The sequence below is a fragment of the Saccopteryx bilineata genome, chromosome 4 (genome assembly GCF_036850765.1).
Source record: "Saccopteryx bilineata isolate mSacBil1 chromosome 4, mSacBil1_pri_phased_curated, whole genome shotgun sequence".
Lineage (NCBI taxonomy): Eukaryota > Metazoa > Chordata > Mammalia > Chiroptera > Emballonuridae > Saccopteryx > Saccopteryx bilineata.
The window spans coordinates 117,460,751-117,473,336 of record NC_089493.1 but is presented as its reverse complement, the minus strand read 5'-3'; the positions used below and the strand labels follow the sequence as shown (position 1 = coordinate 117,473,336).

The window sequence follows — 12,586 nt, the reverse complement described above, 5'->3', positions numbered from 1 at the left end:
TCTTATGTTTGTTCACTAGTTTCTTACAAAACCGCATGCAGACCTTCGCCAATCAGAAAATTGGAGAAATCTACCTAGCCCTGCATACCAACCCTGAAACCTGCCTTCACGAAACAGAAAAATCTGGACCCCTGTAAATATACCCCTACCCGGCAGGAAGCCATCACTGCACCTCTCTTACCCCTCACTGAGAGTAATCCTTAGAGAGGCCATAACCCTTCACCACCCTGTTGGGCAGATAAAATGTATTATGCTCACTTTGTTAAAGATGACCTGCCTACAAGGAAGCTGTCGCCCAGGTGATATTAATGAGTGTTGGGGGTGGGCTGTGGGCAGGCAGAATCCTTGTAGCCTGGGGCTTGATTTTGGGATTAAGCCTTTCCCACCCTTTTTGATGTGGGGTGGTACAATGCCCCGATGGGTGACTTTGTATTAGAGACTTCCCTATTTTGTATATTGGATTAAAGGTTTGGATTTCTACACTATAAAATGGGGGCAGAACGGGAGCTTGCTCTTTTGGTTCCTGGGATTAGTGTTAGAGAGCAGAGCAGAGAAAGGCCATGTGGAGGAGGCCAGTAGAAGCAGCCAAGATGGTAGAGTGTTGAGTGAAAAGCCAGTTAGTGCAGAGTTTGTGCAGGGAGAAGGAAGGAGATGGGTAACAGAGGTGAATAAGTCTGGTGAGCTAGAAACCTTTGATTCTAGGAGAATTCAGATTAAGTCAGTAACTTTGTGAGCACTGAATGTGAGTGGGTTTTGGAGCCCAGTGTGTGTTTTTACTTGCCCGCTGGGTGCAAACTAGGATTAAAGATGTTGGCCCATCAGTTTTTGGCTCTGTTTTTTCTTTATTGACTGTCCGAATCCAATGCAAACCTGCATGGCCCGGGCTGCTGTGATGGTGGCTGTGGCTACTGGCTTTACATACCCCTACTCAGCAGGAAGAAATTACAGAAGATGATGACCTCCGTCCCCTTTCCCTTAAGCCGTTCTAGGAATTATTCTCTTTCCTTTTTATATAAATATATCAAATAGTTGGGAATCTTAGGTTTCAATTCTTTAACCCTGCCGGCACGAGTTTCATTTCAGGGCTTGCGGCAGGTGACCAATCACAAAAGAATGTCCTATGAAGTCATGGACGGTTGAAACTGAAAAATGCACCAACATCCATAATTAGTGGAAAAGCACCGCTGTACCCAGTGATAGTGGCAGCCAATCAGCAAATGCCTTACCACCCTTCTTACTTCCCTACCCTAACCCTTAAAAAGTGGCCTAAGTCTGTAGCTGGGGCTGCTCTCCCTTACAAGACAGCCCAGCAGGTTTCCTTTTATTAAAGCCTGTAACACTGGACTCTGATTGATCTATCATATATCATATTTACAAACTTATTTGACCAACAACCTCTGTTCCCCATCTCCTTCTCTCTGCAGAAACTCTGCACAAACTGGCTTCTCCTTCAGCACTCCAACATCTTGGCTGCTTCTCCTTGTAATAAAGTCCCATACCCCAAATTCTAAAAGGTACTATACCCCACTCATCGGGTCTATGTCGAGACACCAAGTCCAGATGAATTTTGAAGAGTTTTATTGAAGGAGAAGATTTGTTATGTATGCCGACCGCATATGGCTGACACAGGGCATCTGCAGACCCAAATCGTGCGCCCTGAGTATATTTCTGAGGCTGGTTATATACCCTGTGACTACATACAGGTTGGAGGAGGGGGCATGACAACATTTAACAAGATTTATGTTACACTTAATAAGCTTAACATTTGACAAGATTACATTAACAAGATTAACATGTGTAGGGGATTTCCAAAGAACATTAAGACTTTCAGGTAATACAATCAAAGACATTCACAAATCCTTTCAGTATCTATCTCTCCTCCTTTGCCTAGAGGTACATGTTAATCTCAGATTCCAGGAACAAAGGGAGAGCTAAAATCAGTGTAGGTTGGTATGTAAATTCTGCCTCCTATTGAAAGGGAAGAAGTTTCTCAGATAACCTTAATCCTTTCAGAGAATTTAAGACCAAATGACCCTAGTGGTCCTTGTAAATCCGGAGACTTCTATATTCCTTTTCTTCCATTTTCCAAGGAAAGGATAGGAAAGCCTGACCTTTCCTAGAATATCAATATTAATTTGCAGCTTTTTGGTACCTTATCACATCTGCTCCTCCACGTGGCCTTTCTCTGTTCTCCTCCAGCATGGGCTTCTCTGCCCCACTTTATAGTGTAGAAATCAAAACTTTTAATCCAATATAAAAACAAGGAAGTCTCTGATACAAAGTCACTTATCTGAGTGTTGGGCAGATAAAATATATTATATTATGCTCACTTTGTTAAAGATGGCACTGCCCACATGGAAGCCTGTTGCCCAGGTGATATTGATGTGTGTTGGGGGTGGGCTGTGGGCAGGCAGGATCCTTGTAGCCTGGGGCTTGGTATTAGGACTAAGCCTTTCCCACCCTTTTTGATGTGGAGTGGTGCAATCCTATCATGCCTCAACTAAGTGAGTTTGTATTAGAGACTTCCCTATTTTGTATATTGGATTAAAGGTTTTGATTTCTACACTATAAAATGGGGGCAGAACGGGAGCTTGCTCTCTTGGTTCCTGAGATTAGCATTAGAGAGGAGAGAGCAGAGAGGAGAGCAGAGAGAGGCCACGTGGAGGAGGCCAGGAAAGCAGCCAAAATGGCGGAGTGTTAAGTGAGAAGTCAGTTTGTGCAGAGTTTGTGAGGGGAGAAGGAAGGAGATGGGGAACAGAGGTGAATAAGTCTGGTGAGCTAGAAACCTTTGATTCTAGGAGAATTCAGATTAAGTCAGTAACTTTGTGAGCACTGAATGTGAGTGGGTTTTGGAGCCCAGTGTGTGTTTTTACTAGCCTGCCGGGTGCAAGCTAGGATTAAAGATGATGGCCCAACAGTTTTTGGCTCCGTTTTTTCTTTACCGACTGTCCAAATCCAGTGCGAACCTGCATGGGCCGGGCTGCTGTGATGGTAGCCCTGGCTACTGGCTTTACACTGAGGCATAATGGGATTCCTCATAAGAGTGCACCACTCACATCATGCAACAGTCATGGGTGTGAGGAAAAGCTTAGTTTTGTAAAGATCTTAGTATTAAAAGGGTGAGAAAGGATTAGTTTTAAAACTAATAACCTATAAGCTATAATCACCCTGGCTGCTTACGGCATGTCCCTCACACCCAATGCAAACTATAAGCAAGCAAACATATATTTATAAACTAATTTGACCAACACAGCCTGTTGGGCAGATAAAATGTATTATGCTTACTTTGTTAAAGATGGCACTGCCCACGTGGAAGTCGTCGCCCAGGTGATATTAATATGTGTTGGGGACAGGCTGTGGGCAGGCAGGATCATTGTAGCCTGGGGCTTGGTTTTGGGATTAAGTCTTTCCCACCCTTTTTGATGTGGGGTGGTACAATCCAATCATGCCTCAGAGAAGTGACTTTGTATTAGACTTCCCTATTTTGTATATTGGATTAAAGGTTTTGAATCTACACTATAAAATGGGGGCAGAACGGGAGCTTGCTCTCTTGGTTCCTGAGATTAGCATTAGAGAGCAGAGAGCAGAGAGAGGCCACATGGAGGAGACCAGGAGAAGCAGCCAAGATGGTGGAGTGTTGAGTGAGAAGCCAGTTTGTGCAGAGTTTGTGCAGGGAGAAGGTAGGAGATGGGTAACAGAGGTGAATAAGTCTGGTGAGCTAGAAACCTTTGATTCTAGGAAACTCGGATAAGTCAGTAGCTTTGTGAGCACTGAATGTGAGTGGGTTTTGGAGCCCAGTGTGTGTTTTTACTGGCCCGCCTGGTGCAAGCTAGGATTAAAAATGATGGCCCATCAGTTTTTGGCTCCGTTGTTTCTTTACCGACTGTCGAATCCAATGCAAACCTGCATGGGCTGGGCTGCTGTGGCCCTGGCCATGGCTACTGGCTTTACACAGCCTCTCTGGCCAAAATGAATAAATAAAAAATTTTAAAGTTTGTTATTAAAAAAAAGTATAGTAAATATAATCACTTCTAGTAAGATGAGATTTTACTTCACATAATCTGTGCATTTTCTCTTACTATAAAGAAAATAGCCATAATGTAACAGAGTATGAAGGAGACTTGATTTGAAGTGGTGAACACATAATACAGTATACAAATGATGCATTACAGAATTCTATACCTGAAACCTCTATAATTTTATTAACTAATGTCATTTTATAAAACTCAATTAAAAATATATGCACTTGCCTGACCAGGCGGTGGCGCAGTAGATAGAGTGTCGGACTGGGATGCGGAAGGATCCAGGTTCGAGACCCCAAGGTCGCCAGCTTGAGCGCGGGCTCATCTGGTCTGAGCAAAAAGCTCACCAGCTTGGACCCAAGGTCGCTGGGCTCCAGCAAGGGGTTACTCGGTCTGCTGAAGGCCCACGGTCAAGGCACATGTGAGAAAGCAATCAATGAACAACTAGGAAGGATTGATGCTTCTCATCTCTCTCAGTTCCTGTCTGTCTGTCCCTGTCTATCTCTGCCTCTGTTTAAAAAAAAAAAAAAAAAATATATATATATATATATATATGCACAGAATGACCTGTGGTTGTTCAGTGGGTAAAGCATTAGACCTGGAATGCATGTGGTTGCTGGTTTGAAACCCTCGTTTGAAGCCCTGGGTGGTTGGCTCAGTGGTAGAGTGTCGGCCTAGAGTGCAGGAGTCCCGGGTTCAATTCCTGGCCAGGGCACACAGGAGAAGCGCCCATCTGCTTCTTTACCCCTCCCCCTCTCCTTCCTCTCTGTCTCTCTCTTCCCCTCCTGCAGCCAAGGCTCCATTGGAGCAAAGTTGGCCCCGGGCACTGAGGATGGCTCTGTGGCCTCTGCCTCAGGCACTAGAATGGCTCTGGTTGCAACAGAGCAACGCCCCAGATGGGCAGAGCATCGCCCCCTGGTGGGCATGCCGGGTGGATGCCTGTTTATCCTGGTCAGGCGCATGCGGGAGTCTGTCTGACTGCCTTCCCGTTTCCAACTTCAGAAAAATACAAAAAAAAAAAAAAAAAGAAAAAAGAAACCCTCAGTTTGCCTGATCAAGGCACAAATGGGAAGTGTACGGCTAGGAGCTGCCATCGTGGTCATTCATTCACATGCAGGTTCCCACTGGATTCAGGCAGATGGTAAAGAAATGGCGGAGTCAGAAGATGGTGGGCCATTCTGTTTATTGGTGTCTCACCAAGACAGGCAAGCCACAAGAGAAGACCAGGGAAAAGCAGAAAACCTGCTCTTCCCAAGAAGGGCAAGGATCAGGGAGGCCCCTGTGTTGTAGTAATATAAGGTTATAGTAATTAAATATATAGAAATATAAAAATATGGAAGATATATAAAAGTAATTAAAAGGATATTAAAAATAATTATTAAAATTAAGTAAAGTTATGCCAGTTAAATAGGAATTAATATAGTGGCTTAGTGCCATAACTCTGTAACATGATAAACAGACTCTGACTTACAAGCAGAGCCCAGTTAGTATGTGTGTGAAGTTATACATAGATAAGAAGTGGCTTGGTGTTATTTACATTAACTTTGTAAATTAATGAAAATAAGAACATCTTAAAAAGTGGTATAATGTACACATTTCAGTAGATTGACATAAAGGGGGTTCCCTGCAGGGACTTCCAAAAAGGTGGTTTGAGGTGATAATCCTGTAGATCAGCACCTGTTAGAAGGCGTTGGCCAGAAAGGGTACTAAAGCTGAGGGACCCTCTGCTGCAGTAGTCGCCCAGACTCCAACGTTGACGTGGACTGTATCCACGACACTCTGAGGTCTGACCAAAGCCAGCCAAGAGGAGCACGCCAACAGGGGCCCCTTAAGCTGTACCCAGGCACGCCAAAAGGATTTGTGAGTAATAAATTGCCTGTGCGATTATTGCAACTAATTTGTGTGTCGGTCGTGTCTTTCCTCTGGTGGCATTTAACGGTAGCATCCTTATAGCCACCTCAAGAGTAGTCTCGAAGATGCTGCCAGCCCTGCTAATAAGCAGGAGTGTCCCACTGCACCAGGAAGTCTAATCAGGGACGCTGACGACGTAGAGCTTGGGCTCTACTGGGACATCCTGCAAGGGTAATAGCAGCAACCGAGAGAGAGCAAGCTCCTGGTCTGCCCAACTTTATAGTATAGAAATCAAAACCATTTAATCCAATATACAAACAAGGAAGTTTGCCGGGGTCCAGCCCTGGGGGGGAATCCAGGGGTCCCACAGGAAGAGACGGCGTCGGCACGAATCGAGTGAGAGAGCCGAATTCTTTTCTTTCTCTTTATTCTCCGGTTAGCATTTACTGCCAGGCATCTCTCTCAATTGCTGGTCTAGCTTTCCTTTTATGCACACACACTAAGTTACAATCACATGGTATTCAGAATACATTGATTAATCATTGTTTTTGTTTCACTATGGTTACATTTCCTAGGTAACAGTTAATTCATTTCTATAAACTATAAATCATTCAAAGTACAATTATACAATAACTTGAACAGCAATAACAATGTTGGTACAAACTTCTAAAAGGTCAGTACTGAATAACAACTCTACCTTACCTATGATGCTATTGTCTAATCAAATTTTATTTATTACTATATTCATACTCTAGTTAAGTTCTAACTCTATTTTTCTCAGAGTGTTCCACCACCTGCAGGTCAGGTATGCAAGAAGAAAGGAAAGTTTCTTTACTACATGAAAAGGCTCAGGGAGGTAAAGTGATGAATTAAGTGAAGGCTGAAAAGTACTCTGTGTATAGTTACTGTTTCCTACCTATTCATAAGTCACAATCTATTCTTTCTAACATGATTAATAAGAAGAAGTTCTCCTACCAACTTAACCCTTTATGAGGGATATCATAGCCAGCCTCTTATGTCTATGAGCCCAGTTCAAGGGGCTTACAGGCTTTTCTGTGGAACTCACACCCTCTGTCTCATTTCCAAAGAAATTACTATGAATCTACAGGGAAAGCACGGTACTATTATCCCTGTGCCATAAATGATAGCACACACCCAGAAAAGGGGGGATATAAGGCCAGATTAATTCAAAAAGGTCAAAAGGGGGAAGTATCGTTGTGCCTTTCCCTTGCGGTGACTTTGTTAACCCACAGCTGTTAGTCTTCACTGCAGTGACTTTATTAACCAGCAGCCATTGGTCTTCTTCTGCTGTGACTTTGTCAACCAGCAGTTGTGGATCTTCTTCTGCTGTGACCTTGTTAGCCAGCACTAGTGGATCAGCTCCCGACATCTCCCCCTTTTTTATTATTTAAATAAAGCTTTTGTATTTTCACCGCTGTTTCCCTGAGACCGTTGTTTAAGAGTCGGAAGATGACTGGAAGGACAAGAAGAGTGATAATTACCACAGCTATTATAATGCCTATATCAGTAGCCAAAGAGGTCAGGCCATGCATAGAAAACATACTTTTAATGTTTTCAACAAATTGATCAGCTACTTCTGAGGCAGAGACTAAAGAGCCTGAATGTCCTAAGTTTTGTATCTGCTGATGTAATTCCCTCAAATCTAAACTAACATCACTATTATTCCATACACCTAACAAATGATTCTGTACATTACTCCATGCTATGATAGACTGATTGCACTCCAAAGGAGTCACACATATCCACCTGAATCCTGCATGGCACCTAAGAGTCATCCTAGCCTTCATAGCTAACAGCTCATTACTTATGTGAATAAAAGCCTCCTCTAAAGCATTCACTTTCATTTCTAACTTTCTATCTATAGTCTCCTGTACTGCTAAGGCAAGAGATATATTATGAGATAAACTATCTACATGATTTGCAGTGTGAACTGATTGAGCTAAAGCAGTGGTGGAAGCAGCTACATATCCTATAATAGCAATAAGAGCAGTAATTCCTAAAATTAATTCTGCAATAAATCGCTTTCCTCGATAGCGAGCAAGCGCTTCAGAAGCAGCCTGTAGTGCATGCAACCCTGGGTCATCATACCAAGGCTGAGACAAACTACAGGTAACATCACATAAGGTGGCTGCTGCAAAATAAACATGACTTGAGCTTTGGTGTCTGATACAAAGTCACTTATCTGAGGCATAATGGGATTCCTCATGAGAGTACACCATCCCACATCATGCAACAGTCAAGGGTGTGGGGAAAAGCTTAGTCTTAAAACTAAGCCACAGGCTATAATGACCTGGCCTGCTTACAGCCTGTCCTCACACCTAATAGAAACTATAAGTGAGCAAACATATATATCAATTTACAAACTTATTTGATGAACAAGAAGCAACTACTATGAGTTGATGCTTCCCACTCTTCCCCACCCCCTTTCTCTCTCTTCTTTCTCTAATAATCATTAAATAAACTCTAGAAAAAATACATATGTACATATAAAATAAAACTGGAGTTATATATACCAATATGTTAATGGTGGTAAGCCATTGTAAGGCCAGGAACGGCCATCGTGGCCTTTCACATGCAGGTTCCCATTGGATTCGGGCAGACAGTAAAGAAATGGCAGAGTAGGAGGATGGTGAGCCATTCTCTTTATTGGTGTCTCACCAAGACAGGCAAGCCACAAGAGAAGACCAGGGAAAAGCAGAAAACCTGCTTTTCCCATGGAGGGCAAGGGATCAGGGAGGTCTCTGCAATGGTGATAGCAGGAACCGAGAGAGCAAGGTTCTGGTCTGCCCCACTTTATAGTGTAGAAACCAATATATAAACAAGGAAGTCTCTGATACAAAGTCACTTATCTGAGGCATAATGGGATTCCTCATGAGAGTGCACCACCCCACATCATGCAAGTGTTCAGCCTAATCCGGTGGGACCCAAAACATTGAAGACACGAACAAGGTCTGTTGATTATACACCAAAGCTTTATTGTTTAGCTTGGCCAAGCGGTGGCAAACTCCAACAGTTGTCTGAGGCAGAGCGTGCGCGCTGGCCCTTTGTTCTACTTAGTTTTTATAGTTTTGTAAGTGGGAAGTACAGAAGCAAAAATTATAATTAGGAGCCCTTACCACTATTGGTTATAGTCATATGTCCTTTAACATGATAGGACCATGTTCAATTTGCAAGCCATACATCCTTTTGGAGAAAACAAAATTTACAAATCAACACAATGGTAGAAAGATATCTCTTTACATATTAAAAGGCATTCCTATATTTTCTAGTGCTCATCCACTATTTCTCTGTCCAGAGTCACACGTATTAACCATATGCATTTACATAGGAGAGGTAGTTTCCGTGGGGACAAATGCCCGCAAATGGCTCATAGTTATAAGAAAAGGTTTATTTTGGCTTTTCTCTTCCTGCCCCTGGCTAGCCATTCACTCCTTTCCCCACAAGTGTGGTGGAATGTCTGGGGATCCATGTTTTCCTCCCCTTTGCATTTACAACACAATGCCAAGGGCCATCCTGACTATGCCAATCACACAGTACAGAGACTATTCTCACAATTTCTCTGCACACCTTAACCCAAATTAATAAAATGTTCTCCAAGCCTCTTAAAATATTAATATTAATTCTGTAGATTTTGGTACCCTACAACACCTGCGGGTGAAGTGGCTCAGTGGCTCCTCACAAGGGTGTGGGGAAAAGCTTAGTCTTAAAACTAAGCCTTAGGCTATAATAATCCAGCCTGCTTACAGCCTGTCCCCCATACCCAATACAAACTATAAGTGATCAAACATATATATCATATTTAAAAACTTATTTGACCAACATTCCACCCCTTTTGCTTGTTTCACAATCTAACCCACAGGTATCTTCCATTATGGTCAATGTGCAAGGAGAGGGATACATTGCATAAACAGAAACAGTACCAACTACAGCAATAGGATTAACAAACCAAAAGCTATGGGCAAAATGTGAGAGCTGACAGTGGCACCAAATCTTTTCCCTTTGGCAGAATACAGGCCAGAGTTTTGTCTGCAGTCAGCACCGTAGCTGGTACCAGAGGCCGCCCTGAGTGGGCATACCAAACTTTATTGGCCAATATACCAGCATCTGCTGGATCTATGTGTAGTAAAATAGGAGAACTCATTATTGGCCAAAAAGAAATTACAAAGGTGCCCTTCATAATGCTGTCCCCCTGAGCATTCAAGGGGTAATACACTTCTACCTTAGGTGGCCAGGTGCTGGTTGCCCAAAGAGTTAACTGTAGGTCTACCTCTAGCCCCTTTCCCCACAGTGCCAACAAGGCCACCTATCTCAGATGTCCAAAATCTGACTTGAGTAAAATGTCCTTGGTGCGTATCTGCAACTGAATGGGGGCAGCTGCCCGATGTAGGAGGGCCTCTACTGGAGCTGGGCTCCCCTGTCGAGGTCTCTCATTCAAAATCCGGAGTACTGTCCATAATCGGCGTGTCCATCCAGTAAGGGAGCCGGTGCCCCCCTCCTGTCGCAGTCCCTGCTTTAAGAGTCCATTATACCACTCAATGATACCAGCAGCCTGGGGGTGGTAGGGAACATGGTGCTTCCAGTCCACCCCCAGCTTTTGAGCCCATTGCCTCACCATTGAACCAGTGAAGTGGGTACCATTGTCACTTTCAAGGACCAGTGGTCACCTGTATGCAGCACTCAGGCAGTCCAGAGCCTGTATGACTGCCCTCTTGTCAGGGTTATGGGCGGGGTAAGCAGCAAGCAGACAGGTGGCAGTATCTACACAAGTGACTGCATACTGGTACCCTTCTGACTTTGGTAAGGGTCCAATGATGTCTATCTGCCATTGTGTCATTGGAACATGATCCCTCTGGATCAGTTCAGGTGACTCCAGTGGTCTCCGAGGGTGCTCCTTGGAACATACAGCACATTGCTCACAGGCTGCAAGTACCTCTGCATAAGACACAGGCAAGTTCCAAGCCTCAACCGTAGCCCACATAGTTTTCTGTCCCACATGGAGCAGGTGCCGGTGGAGCCACTGCGCCACATCACCTGCAGGTGCAGTCTCCAACCATTGCACCCTTGCCAACGTATCTGCCTCATCATTCCCAGGATGGGCTAGAGGGGCATGCCTCCTGACATGATATACAGTCACCTGCTTCTGGTGTCCTATTTCCCATAAGTCCTGCCACATAGCCTGACCCCATAGTGGACGGTGCATTACCATCACTGGTTAATGTGCCAAGTAGCAATCCAAAGGGTTAGTCCATGATAGACAGCCCAGCTGTCAGTACAGATCACCAGAGGTGAAGGTTCATTATGGGCAACTAGCCAAACAACTCTTAATTCTGCCCATTAGCTGCTCTGGCCTGTACCTGTGTCCATCCAAATAGTCTCAGTGGCTGGATGGAAGGCTATAGCCATCCATTTGGCAGGTTGGCCCCTGCTGGAACCATCAGTATACCGGGCATTCTCGGGGATGGGCACCCGCCCCTCCTGGTAGGGACTGACTTCAGGTTCTGCCTCCTGAGCCCCAGCTGCACCTGACTCTAAGGTCACATAGGTGACTGGACCCAAGACTTCCTGCAGTTCTGCCCTCAACATGCTGGTGTTAAGAGCACAGCGTTGTTGCAGGTAGGCACCCCACTTGGCCAGGGTGGACATTTGGGCTGTACCACTACGTGCTTTGGTTGCCCAATCTTTCACCCATCCTGCAATAGGGTATGTTGTCTTGACTGTAACTGGTGTTGTGGTTGTAATACTCTCAGTGGCCAGGAGGGCAGCATACACAGCTGCCAGCTACTTCTCCACTAATGAGTAACGATCTTCAGCACCTTTCCATAATTGGGACCAAAATCCAATAGGTTGCCGTAAGCACTCTGTCCGTTGCCACAAGGCCCATCTAAACCCCTCCGGTGTTACATGAACATCCAGCTCACAGAGCCTGGCAGGATCAAACACATTCAAGGCATTTGCCACCATGACAGCTCTCTTAGCTGATGCAAATGAACCTTGCGCCTGCTCAGTCCAATCCCAATGAACCCCCTTCAGAATAAGGTTGTACAAGGGGAGTAGTAACTGAGCTAAATGGGGTATTAATACTCGCTAATATCCCAACAAACCTAAGAATTACTGTAACTGTTTTACCATAGTGTGCCGTGGACCAGCACGGCTCCTAATTATGGTGCGGAATTAAGAAAACACACTTGTCAAAACAAAAACGATGGGATCGGGAGGACTCTTCAAAATGCCTGGCAGTATCCGAGTGCCCCATAGCCCCAGTTCGCTTTATTATATAGCCCTGTGCAAATCAAGGACCCTGATACAAAGTTGCACATCCAAGGCTAAGACAGGAACTCTCCCAAGGCAAAAACAGGATGCATTAGTGAAATCTACCAACATCTGAACAAACAAAGAGTAAGAGGAAGGGCATGTATATTGCTTCCAGCAACCCAAGGAAGCAAGTGGAGTGGGTGCAAATACTCAGCGTCATAGCCAATATGGAGATGAAGGGGAGAGAACTTAGCCTTTTGCTAAGACTCTAATCTAACAATGGCTTTTTGCCATTTACGTCCACAACAATAGTGGGCACAGGGTATGCTTGAATCTTATCTATAACTGCATCAGGGATAACTTTTGTCTTACCCGACTAGACAACCCCTAAGAATTTAACAGATAACCCAGGTCCTTGTAATTTGTTCTCGTTGACTGCC

The 12,586-nt window shown here is 44.4% G+C and overlaps 1 non-coding gene across 1 annotated transcript; it reads left to right on the top strand.

The window, feature by feature from the left end:
* Positions 1 to 4,661: 4,661 nt before the first annotated feature.
* Positions 4,662 to 4,737, top strand: TRNAS-AGA (transfer RNA serine (anticodon AGA)). Its single transcript has one exon. It is a non-coding gene; the product is annotated as a tRNA-Ser (tRNA).
* Positions 4,738 to 12,586: the final 7,849 nt, after the last annotated feature.